This window comes from Schistocerca cancellata, chromosome 1 (assembly GCF_023864275.1).
Source record: "Schistocerca cancellata isolate TAMUIC-IGC-003103 chromosome 1, iqSchCanc2.1, whole genome shotgun sequence".
NCBI classification, from domain to species: Eukaryota; Metazoa; Arthropoda; class Insecta; order Orthoptera; family Acrididae; genus Schistocerca; species Schistocerca cancellata.
In genome coordinates this window covers 216,828,080-216,840,970 of record NC_064626.1, presented here as the reverse complement: position 1 = coordinate 216,840,970, position 12,891 = coordinate 216,828,080, and positions in this window count along the sequence as shown.

The window sequence follows — 12,891 nt, the reverse complement described above, 5'->3', positions numbered from 1 at the left end:
GCAAAAGTATGTAAGCGGAGCAGACACGGACGCGAGATCACCATAGCGAAGATATGGGGTGCAAATGGGGAAATCCACTGGTATAAGCGCCCTTGACAAAGGGCAGGTCGTTATTACGCATAGCCTGTAAACGAGTATCTCGAAAGCGGTGAAGCTGGTGGAATGTTCACATTCTAATGTCGTGAGCATCTACGGGAAGAGGTAGGACAGTGAAACTGCCACTAGGAACTAAATACACTCCTGGAAATTGAAATAAGAACACCGTGAATTCATTGTCCCAGGAAGGGGAAACTTTATTGACACATTCCTGGGGTCAGATACATCACATGATCACACTGACAGAACCACAGGCACATAGACACAGGCAACAGAGCATGCACAATGGCGGCACTAGTACAGTGTATATCCACCTTTCGCAGCAATGCAGGCTGCTATTCTCCCATGGAGGCGATCGTAGAGATGCTGGATGTAGTCCTGTGGAACGGCTTGCCATGCCATTTCCACCTGGCGCCTCAGTTGGACCAGCGTTCGTGCTGGACGTGCAGACCGCGTGAGACGACGCTTCATCCAGTCCCAAACATGCTCAATGGGGGACAGATCCGGAGATCTTGCTGGCCAGGGTAGTTGACTTACACCTTCTAGAGCACGTTGCGTGGCACGGGATACATGCGGACGTGCATTGTCCTGTTGGAACAGCAAGTTCCCTTGCCGGTCTAGGAATGGTAGAACGATGGGTTCGATGACGGTTTGGATGTAGCGTGCACTATTCAGTGTCCCCTCGACGATCACCAGTGGTGTACGGCCAGTGTAGGAGATCGCTCCCCACACCATGATGCCGGGTGTTGGCGCTGTGTGCCTCGGTCGTATGCAGTCCTGATTGTGGCGCTCACCTGCACGGCGCCAAACACGCATACGATCATCATTGGCACCAAGGCAGAAGCGACTCTCATCGCTGAAGACGACACGTCTCCATTCGTCCCTCCATTCACGCCTGTTGCGACACCACTGGAGGCGGGCTGCACGATGTTGGGGCGTGAGCGGAAGACGGCCTAACGGTGTGCGGGACCGTAGCCCAGCTTCATGGAGACGATTGCGAATGGTCCTCGCCGATACCCCAGGAGCAACAGTGTCCCTAATTTGCTGGGAAGTGGCGGTGCGATCCCCTACGGCACTGCGTAGGATCCTACGGTCTTGGCGTGCATACGTGCGTCGCTGCGGTCCGGTCCCAGGTCGACGGGCACGTGCACCTTCCGCCGACCACTGGCGACAACATCGATGTACTGTGGAGACCTCACGCCCCACGTGTTGAGCAATTCGGCGGTACGTCCACCCGGCCTCCCGCATGCCCACTATACGCCCTCGCTCAAAGTCCGTCAACTGCACATACGGTTCACGTCCACGCTGTCGCGGCATGCTAGCAGTGTTAAAGACTGCGATGGAGCTCCGTATGCCACGGCAAACTGGCTGACACTGACGGCGGCGGTGCACAAATGCTGCGCAGCTAGCGCCATTCGACGGCCAACACCGCGGTTCCTGGTGTGTCCGCTGTGCCGTGCGTGTGATCATTGCTTGTACAGCCCTCTCGCAGTGTCCGGAGCAAGTATGGTGGGTCTGACACACCGGTGTCAATGTGTTCTTTTTTCCATTTCCAGGAGTGTAGTTGGACGTCCACGACTCTTCACAGGACGTGGGATTCGGAGGTTTGTCTGTCCTGTCAAGTAGAATAGATGGTGACCTGTGGCATCTCTGCTGGTGCACGCAAAGTGTTTCGGAGCACACCATTCATCGTACATTGTTGAACATGGAATTCTGCGGCAGACCACATGCTGACACAACGACATCGTCAGTTACGATTGCAGTGGGCACGGGATCATCGCGATTCGACCCCCAATCACTGGAAACGTATCAGCTCTTCGGGTAAATCACGTTTTTGCTACACTAGGTCGCTAGTCGTCTCCACAGACGCCGTTATCGAGGTGAACGGCGGCTCGAAACGTGCAGCGTGCCACGGACGCTGGCTGCTGGGAGCAATATTATGGTGTAGGGGACATTCTCCTGCTCTTGCATGGGACGTGTGGTAGTAATCCAAGACATGATGACAGCTGCGAACCACCTACATCACTTCATACTCGATGTCATCCCCAACGGCGAAGTCATTTTTCAGCACTATCATTGTCTGCGTTTCGGGACCAGAACCGTGCAACAGTGGTTTGAGTAGCATTATAGTGAACTCATGTTGTTGCCTCGGCGACGAAATTCGCCTAATGTAAATCGTATGGAACCCGTATGGGTCGCTATCGGGCGCCATCACCGCATACGCAAATCAGTGGAGCGTTACTTACACGAATTACATGACATGTGCACAGACATCTAACGCTACATACTTCGACAAACCTACCAGCAAACTGTCGGAGTCCTGATACGCAGAATCACTGCTGTATTTCTTTCCAAAGAGGGACAAATTTGCTATTAAGGAGGTGGTTATAATGTTTTGGCTCATCAGTGTACGTTTACTTTAGAGTTGCAAATGTGATTGTACAGTGCAAATAATATGACTAGACATTGACATTTCCAGCAAATAAGCTATTTGTATTACAACGTAGTTTTCTGTCGTGGTAAGTCCCCAAACAGTCGGAATGTTTCATTTCGGTAGCCGCCCTGATCTCGGTATGTGTTTCCATCCAGCAGCCACACATAGACCTATTTTGCCCTAAAATCTGGCCAAAAGTTCACTTTTAAAATGCGAGCAATTCCTGGAAAGCATAACTTCCTGCAATAGTAGGATGAATGGTGAATTGCTGAGACAGTGTATTACTTGTTTATTGTGCAGTAAAGCTAACCCGTATTTACGTCTCTCTTGCTGCGCATCTGAAGGTTCTCTGTTGGCTTGAAATCACTCTGCGTTGGTGAATGTGCTGAATTGTGTTTTTACTTGTTGTATTTAGGAATTCTGCATGCTCGATTCGCTAGACAATCAATCAAACAACTCGTATTAATGAGTTTTATTACAAGACAATTGCAATTCATAATCTTGCCCCGCTGCGGTGGCCGAGCGGTTCTAGGCGCTTCAGCCTGGAACCGCGCGACTGCTACGGTCGCAGGTTCGAATCCTGCCTCGGGTATGGATGTGTGTGATGTCCTTAGGTTAGTTAGGTTTAAGTAGTTCTAAGTTCTAGGGGACTGATGACCTCAGATGTCAAGTCCCATAGTCCTCAGAGCCATTTGAACCATTTCTTAACCTTGATAGATATCTCGCAAGCAAAGGGCGACATACAAAATAATCAGTCTTCCTCAGAATAGATAAACGCAAGTTTGTGCTACGTATAGAGTACTAATGGTAGAGGCTATGATGCGTCGCTAACGAAGTGGGTAACGCTGAAGCTGCTATCGAAGTGGGCTGCCACCCGTCCGGCGCGGCGTTTACGCCGTCTTCGCCTAGAGGCCGTTGCTGTCGCGTTGTCGATATGGATGGAGGTCGGTCAGCGTGCGATTGGCTGATCTCTTCTCAGAGCCGTGTCTTCTCTTTCGTTCCCGACCGGCGTGCCGGCGCTGACTTTACGGCGTAACGCTACCTGCGGTAGAAAGCAATATAGATTCCGAAATGCGGGTACGTACCGTAATTATTTTCATCGATATTATTTACTACTTTTATTAGTAGTCATTGTTTTTGGTATAGTTCAAGGAGTTTCCCTGCACATGTGTTAATACAGTGTTACAGAAAAATCACTCCTCTACTGGATATTTTAAAAAGTATTCGCTATAATAATGTTGTGTGACTAGGGCCTCCGTCGGGTAGACCGTTCGCCGGGTGCAAGTCTTTTGACTTGACGCCACTTGGGCGACTTTCGCGTCGATGGGGATGAAATGATGATGATTAGGACAACACAACACCCAGTCCCTGAGTGTAGAAAATTTCGACACAGCCGGGAATCGAACCCAGGCCCTTTTTTTCTCTCTCTCTCTCATTATGTTCGCTTTCGTTCGTAGCATCTGCTCGGGGCGGACGTTGTAAGACACCCGTTTAAGTTCGTCGTTGATCGATTAACTCAGTTTTTTTTATTACAGAGGTCACCTAACCCTCTGACCGAACACGCTGAGCTACCGTGCCGGCTTGCCCTTAGGATTGACAGTCTGTAGCGCTGACCACTCAGCTACCGGGGGCGGACAAGTATTCGCTGCATACCGCCGTTTGATTTTGTACTGTTGTTTTACACTAATGAATTGTCAGGTACAAACAATGTCGTCTCCGAAATGAATTCTGAAAGCATTTTGTTTTTATCCTTGGTCCTTCGAAAGTCAAAATTATGACAAGAAAAGGCCTCTAAGACCTTATGCTGAGACGTACTGAAAAAGTGTTGTGAAGAGATGTACTGAAAAAGTGTTTGTAAAACATTAGACTTTATGGAAAATTATATATTATCAGATACTATCTTCCCTGAAGAAGAAACGAAAAGTTTTAAACATAAAATGTCTTTCACAAGGTCACAGTCAAATAAACTATGGCTTGCTTCACGCAAAGTTGAAAGTACTTTCATTGGCCGCAAAGCGCCATTAAAATTTCATGTTCACGAACTCGAGTCGATAGGCCATCGTTCTTAGGGTTAAGGCAGTAAATGGTGTAAGACGCAGCTATTGAGAAAGAATTTGGGAACCGCAGAGTTAACTTATCCCAGTCAAATGAAGTTCTGAGAACCTGGAAATCATGAGAGTTCCAAAGTGGTTAAAGATATTACTTCATCTCCTACAAGAGGAGCTAAATGAAGAAACGCTGTTAGTTTGGAATTGTAGAAACTTACACGTAGGCCGGCCAATGTGGCCGAGCGGTTCTAGGCGCTTCAGCCTGGAACCGCGTGACCGCTACGGTCGCAGGTTCGAATCCTGCCTCGGACATGGATGTGTGTGATGTCCTTAGGTTAGTTAGGTTTAAGTAGTTCTAAGGTCTAGGGGACTGATGACCTCATAAGTTAAGTCCCTTAGTGCTCAGAGCCATTTGCACCATTTTTCGCGCAGCTACTTTTCGAACTCGTGCTTGTGAAACTGGAGCGTTTGAATGAAGTGTGAAACTATTTTCTAACATAAAACATTTTGTTTGTAGTGGCCTAATTGGCATTTGATATTGTTAGGTCGTGAACTATTATTCGTCCTGCTATTTATGTAAATGAGGTAGATAAAAATGACCATTTGTGCCAAGACACTCTGCTTATTTGACGTGTGTTACAACTGCTGCAATATCAGAAAGGCCTGTTTCGTTTTATCCAGCACACAGTGACAAAATAGACATAATGAATCACTACAGTCTTGGATATTATTCGTATTAACAGCTTCTTCAGTATTAAACAACGACTTTTAGATTTTTCAAGTAGCAAAACGTTTCACTAACTTTGACGACGGAACAGATTTTTTCGCGGAAAGGAAATCATGCCGTGTAGATATGTTGCAAGAAGAGAGAGAGAAAAAAATGCTGGTACCTACGGTTTGAAGAAATGTGTACTGTTTTCCTTGTCTCTTGTGTTTACTGGTTTTTCGTTTCCTATATTTAATTTTATGTTTCACAAAAGAGAAACTTACTACCTAACAGGCAATAAAGAGTGCAAATTCTCTGAAGACTTCTCCCAGTTACAAATAATTCCATCCACTATTAATTGTTAGGTTTTTTTAAGTAGATGGGACATCAAACCGGCTGATTGGGGGCAGGAGAGGCAACACACGACATTTAAACTTCCACTATCCATAATATAGGTCTGATGGCTTCCTCTAGACAATATACAAGTTTGAATTGGTTCAAAAGGCTCTGAGCACTATGGGACTTAACATCGACGGTCATCAGTCCCCTAGAACTTAGAACTACTTAAATCTAACTAACCTAAGGACAGCACACAACACCCAGCCATCACGAGGCAGAGAAAATCCCTGACCCCGCCGGGAATCGAACCCGGGAACCCGGGCGTGGGAAGCGAGAACGCTACCGCACGACCACGAGATGCGGGCACAAGTTTGAATTCTAAAATTCGAAATACAGTGACAAGCGACAGAAGAATGCTGTGTGAAGAAGCGTGGCGCTGCATCTTGGCATTCTTAAGACAAAATAAATTTAAAAAATTGATTTTTTCAGATTTTTGGCTTCTTATCTCAAATTCTCGAGGGTCCGGGAAATGGAGGGGGGTGGGGGGGGGAGCGACTATCAAGTTTTTGTATATCGTAGACCTGGCCTGCCTGTACTCGGTCAATAATTTTTTTGTGCAGTGATGTCTTGCTCGTATTTGTTATATGTGTTTTAAACGCCCACAGTGAATGTTTGATGATTACTGTTTTTGTTACTTTCCTAACAAGATACTGGATTTTTAGTTCTGATGATGACTCATTACAGTCGAAACCGGCAAACAATACTACATAAACAAGAACTGTGATTCAGACACTTGTGAACAAAATGATACAATGTCCTAAATACTAAATTTAAAACACGGTAAGTTGAGGCTGAAATAAAACTGCCAATATTCGTACTGCTACTCACTAATAATTTGGAAATAAACTGAGCGTTATTTCATTTCAAAAATTCAAAATTAATTTTAAAAACAGTGTTTGTAAATCAAACATACACAACAAAATGTGCAATAAACCAAAACTTTTCCTCTACTACAAACAACGGAAAACGAAGCTTAATGTCCGCTCAGAGTTTCAGCGTACTTTTTCACTCATTATCTCGGACAGAGTTACTATTAATAAAGAGAAGAGCATTAACACTGTCTGCGTGTAAAAGTTACAGTCTTGCGTTGAGAATAAAACCGGCGGAAGTAAAATTTCTTTCGAAGCAGAGCTAGATGCTTGTATAGACAGTATTTTATTGGCAATCTTTTGATGAATCGGAAAATTTTGCCTGCTCGTTCTCCAATAAGTCACATTTTCTTCCATTTTGCTGTTTTGATTTAAATGTCTCTGCAACTCATCTATTGGAGAAAGACTATCATGGACATCTGTCCACGAAGCGAACTTCTTTGCTTTCTTTAGCAGTGGAGTTTTTATGGAATTTGAAGAAAGAATTGTCTACTCGTAGCTTGTACATGCGTTTTTCACTAAAATGTCTTTTACCTGACTGCAAAATACAGAATTTCTTTAAGACGTCGTTCTGCAAATCCGTGCCAATGTGATCCATACTCTCAATAGGAAAACAATACCAAATTTCCTGTTGTTGAAGGTTTTTGAACTATTTCATTCAATTTCCGGACTGTTCAGCGACTCATAGGATCAGACGCCCAACTCGCTTCTGTGATCGACCTTTGTTTCGATTGAGAGTCGTCATGTCCCCTTAGAACTCGTCACTGGGGAACTATTAATATAGCAATAAATGGATTGTATGTCTTACCTTCAGATATCATTTTTAAATTATGAAATGGTGGCCAGAGAAAAGTACTATCTTACGGCACCTCCGAACAATTTGAACAATTAACTTTTACTCCCAATATAATTTGAGGTACTTACGTAAAAGTCCTGTTTCAGAGGCTTATCTGTTCTTGGGTTCCTGAATCAAATGCTGTAATAATGTCATCCTCCATGGCAACAGAAGGTGTAGTGCTGGCGATTTCTCCAGTCCTAATTCCTTGGACACTTCCTTGAAGGGTTGCAAAACGATTCTATTTTATAAGGTATAAAATAAACGATGACGGATTATGTAAATAAATAATATCACGGCATTCTACGTCTCCCATAGCACTCACCATTTTGTTGAATGGCCCAACTGTCATTGAAGATGCCCTCTTACCCACAGGCAGTTTATCACAAAAAACAGCCGAGGCATGCAATAAGTACGTTGGGCACAAAAGTCTTCGAGAAGAATGTAATGTGGACATAACAAAGAGGCTACTACTAATACCTGATCCGTTAATAACAGATATGAGACCGAAGCAGGTCCCTCAAGCTGAAAATGGTGATGAAGAGGAGTCCCCAATAGAAACAGACTGCTCAGCCGACCAAGACTGGGAAATGTCGTCTGAATAACACATAATATTGCAGCTAAGAAATAAAGAATGTAATAAAAAATATCATAACATTGTTTTATTTCATGTTATAAAGTATGTAAATACATTATTATCCAACAAATATGTTCGCTAGGGTCTCACACTACACAAAATACCAAACACTTACTTGGTCAACTTTTTGTATGAAATAGCCCAATGTGTACCATAACATTCGCCCAAGTCTCTACGCGGCTACCGGCAGTATAAAAACCACAACCATCCCAATAAGGTGACAGTGACAGGTGCACTGGCCATGGATATTCACCGAAATCAAGCACCCCAGTGGTGAGAGGCAAGGGCACTCACCGAAGTCAAGCAGATCAATGGTGAAAGGCAAGGATGCTCACCGAAATCAAGCGTCTCAATAGTGAAGAGGCAAGCAGACTCACCAAAATCAAGCATCCCAATGGTGAGAGGCAAGGGGCCTCCTGACATCAAGCCGCTGTCCCTCTCCCCCCCTCCCTCCCTCAATCCCCCAAAGGTGAGAGGCAAGGGGACTCATGAAATAATGCACCCCAATAATGAGAGGCAAGGTAACTCCCAACAAGACCCCCCCCCCCCCCCCCCCGCACCTAATGGTGATAGACAACTCACCGATATCAAGCTTATCGATGGGAATGGAAAACTATTATATTCTCATTGTTGTTTCTAGATTACTATAAACGTAGTTCCTAACCAGACTTTGAAACGGCTAACCTTATTGTACTGCACAATCAAATTTGCAGTGCAGAAGTAAACTTTGAATGTAAATATCAAACGTTAAAACACTAAGTTTTACATTTACGCCGTAAATGAAATATAGAATCGGATGGGTCTGTTGTTAATTACAAAAACGGGCCTGATATTTGTGGATTACAGTGCTGTCTGTGGAAAACAATGGTATGAGTAGACCGTACATTTTTCTTTCCGTAGAATTTAAATATGCAATAAAATGGGGATTACCATTTGAAAATACAAGGGTTAACCCACCCACGCAACAGGGATCGTTGGTGGCCAGTTGTAACATAGACGTGTGTTCTCTTAACTAATATTAACTTTCTACCTAGAATATTCTCTCCGTATGATGCGTTGTTTTCGAGATATTTAGTTGTCTGAAGTTGGAACTATCACCCTGTACATACAGGGTGGATCACAATTAATAGCGAAAACTGACGCACGTGAAGACACACCACAAATGAAAGCAAAACGTTCCAGCGAACATGAGCCCACAAGCGAGCCACATGCTAGATAAGAGCGAGTGTGTGGTCCCGAGCCGCCCCTGGATCGACTATCAAACACTGTCCTAGTTGACAGAAATGCATTCGAAACTTACATTTTTCGTTCAAGTCCTTATCTAAAAGGGTTCAAATTTCACCCCGCCCGTGGCCTAACACATTTTTCGCAACGTTGGAGCACGTAATGTGGTACCTGTTCGATGGGTGGCTGACATATTCTGCTGCTGTTGTAACGTAACCAACGCGCCAGCATGGGCCGAATACGATTTTGTCAAGCGGGGCCTGTAGCTGCCCTTCCTGGATGATTTGACCTCAGGGATCTGGATTTTCCTGTTTGGGATCATCTTGAAAGTGAAGTATACGTCACTACCGCTGATACTATTCAAGAACTGGAGCAGCGATTTACAGTCTTGTCAGAATTTACGAGATAATCACCGAGTGTCTAAAATGATTCTTCATTCATTCCTATTGCCAGCTGTATGTGTGCAGCACATTGTAACATGCAACGTGCTGATGTGCTGCAGTGCTGCTTCTTGAGGTGGGTCGTGTACAAAATATACGCCCAGTTAGATGGGGAAGTAATGAGAAAGTTTATTACGATAGTGGTTCAAATGGTTCTGAGTACTATGGGACTTAACATCTGAGGTCATCAGTCCCCTAGACTTAGAACTAATTATACCTAACTAACCTAAGGACAGCACACACAAAAACGCTCGAGGCAGGATTCGAACTTGCGATCGTAGCGGTCGCCAGAGTGAAGCGCCTAGAATCGCTTGGCCACATCGGGTGGCTATTACGATAATATTTCATACGAAAGACAGTGGCTGCAGTTACCTCGCAGTCGGTTCTTCTAAAGATCGGTGATTACTGTAAAGTGTTTGCATCTGTTATCGTATACTTTCAGTCGTGTCAGTTGTTGCTTTAGTTACTCTTTACCCTAAATACCGCTTCACACTTGGGAATGTCTGGCGTTCCTCTCAGTTTGCCTCCGGAAGTCTCTGTTTTGCGTGGGCCTTAAGTCGGCTCTGTCTGTGGTGAACAGTAACACGGAAAGAAAGACATTCATAATTTTGTTAAGGGAACTGTTGAAGAACTATCTTCCGCGTCCTTCTCTATTGCCGCAGTCAGAATCTTGCTTCCATTTTATGGTCTGAAAGCACCAGATTTGCGTTTAGCTTCACGCCGCAAGAAGAGGAAATGTATCCTCTAGCAGCCGAAAGAAGCACTTCAAAACTTTTAAAAATCGTTTTACATATCCGCAAGTTATGGATTTAAATGATAACAGCCTTTACATGTGCACGTTATAGAGTAATAGATGTGATGTTTGTTAATGGTGATGTTGACTTTCATAGCTCCACAGTACAGTGTAGTGACAAAATTAAGTTTGAAATGGTGTCTGAAACATTTATTAAAGGGCATGACAACGATCGTGACTCGACCTGATCGAACAGTGGAAATCTCGGGTTTTGCTCGCTCATTTCATCACCCTGCGATCCAGTGACTCTCCGCTACTGTCTTCAAAAAGATGCACCTTAGCGCTCTTAACATTCGTGCGGTCGCGTCAGATTTTGTAACGGTCGCGTTAGTGTCTGTTACATCAGTGCTCGCCTAGTTCACTCTGTCAAGCAGCCATCGCGTTCTTTAGAGACACGAAAAATATGAATGGTATTGAAAAAAAGCTTTATTTCGATTTTCCATGCATAAACTTTGGTTTTAATGATTGGACATTATTTCTTCTTTATAGGTAGTTAAAAAACGTAATCAAAGTGATACCCTTTTATGAAACAATAAATTTCTAAGACATGTAATAACCTTACATCGAAATTGACTCCATTTATTTCACAGTGCATATTACTTCTATAGAACTTATTGTATCATACTCAGGTTATTTATTAAATGTATTGTTATTGCGTATACACAACTTTTAGTCATCCTGTTCCTCCAGTTCACCACAGTGTTATATGCACACTTTTCACAGACAATGGAGGAATGATTTTTGCACACATCATCTTACACTGACAACAACGAAGTGTGGTAACAATACTTTTTTTCTGCCGCACATAATGCAGTGACTCTTCTGTTTCTTTGAAGATACCTCCAGTTTTTGAGGCTCTTCCAGTTTACAAGTTGCCCCAAAAAAAAAAAAAAAAAAAAATTGCGGCCATTTGGAAGCGCAGTGATGTGGGATCTTGTAACTAAATGAGCTTCCATAAGTCGTCGAGATAGGTGTCTCAAACATATCCTCCTTGGTTTTCTGCATTGGACTGGAACAATATTTGGTCACTGATGTCAGCGACATTCAGTAAAGCAAATCATGCAGCCATTGTCCATCTTCTAGCTACACGAGCCAAGAGTATTTACTGCACGGCTAGTCGACTTTCTCAACCACTCAGTTCTATGATAATGCGTGGTTTACTGGTTTCTGCATCAATTGTGCCTTCACTGTACATAGTGCTAAGCGAAACAACTTTTATCTGTTTTTTGGCACGTGAGACACCATTGTGATATCTTCCTTGTGCTCCATTGTTCCTGGATTTCAGTGGTAGAAGTTGCGGAGGGATTTCTGTTTTATTTATTTATTTATTTTTCAGAGTTCCAATGCAAGTGATGAGTTTCGGCATGTCCGAAAGAACAGATACCATCTTCATTTATATATAGTTAAGGCTCACCTGCAATTTGACCATCTTCTTCTGTGCAGGTGCACAAACAGTGCCCTAACTCTTACGGGAATCGGCAGTAAATCCACGAGTAATGAGTGTAATGGGCAGGGGCACTATTAATATAGTGCGGAACAATAAGGTGTGAATGTGGGTCACACGGGAGGCGTGCCAGAAATAAGTCCCTGCCCATTATACTCATTACGCGCGGCTTTACCTGTGATTCCCGTAAGCCGTTTGTGCATTTGCACAGAAGAAGATGGTCAAATGTTTGTGCATCTGCACGGAAGAAGATGGTCAAATGGCCAGTGAACCATAACTATATATGAAGATGGTATCTGTTCTTTTGGGCATGTCGAAAGAACAGATACCTTCGGTGGCCATGCAGCTCGTTAGAATGAACATGTCCGAAAGAATAGCATATTCATATAAAAATGAGACTGCCAGTGAACAACTAGTGTACGAGTTACCAAAAGTGATATTCCGATTGGATCCAGTCAAAGTTTCTGCAAGTCAGTGCACAATAACATATGGTTTATTTGACACCTAACTGTCATCTGGTTGTGTTCCACAATAGAACTCAGCTGATGCTGTGTAGAATGTTTTGATATCGCAAACAGCAAAAAATTTCAAACCATCTTGGCTGGTTTCTTCGGTACATGCTCAAAAAACAAATATCCACTGCGCAAGATTTCAGCATCTTGTCTACAGTAGCAAACTGTCCCAAACTGTAGCTTTCCTTACAGCTTGTAACCGTTTCATCCAAATATGATTTGATCGCTGCTAATTTGTCTTTCTCACGCCTTTGTGTTCTCGTCACTTTGTTATGAAATCTCACACTTTTGAGGAGAAATAAGAACCATCTACATGACGTACAAGCTCTGAGAATCATCATGCCAGTGCCGTCATTACTTCAAAGTTCCTCACTCAACATTTGTTTTACTTCATACTTTAAGTCAATCAAAATAAGGTTTCCAATAAGAGCACAGTTCTCTCCGCATGAAGTCT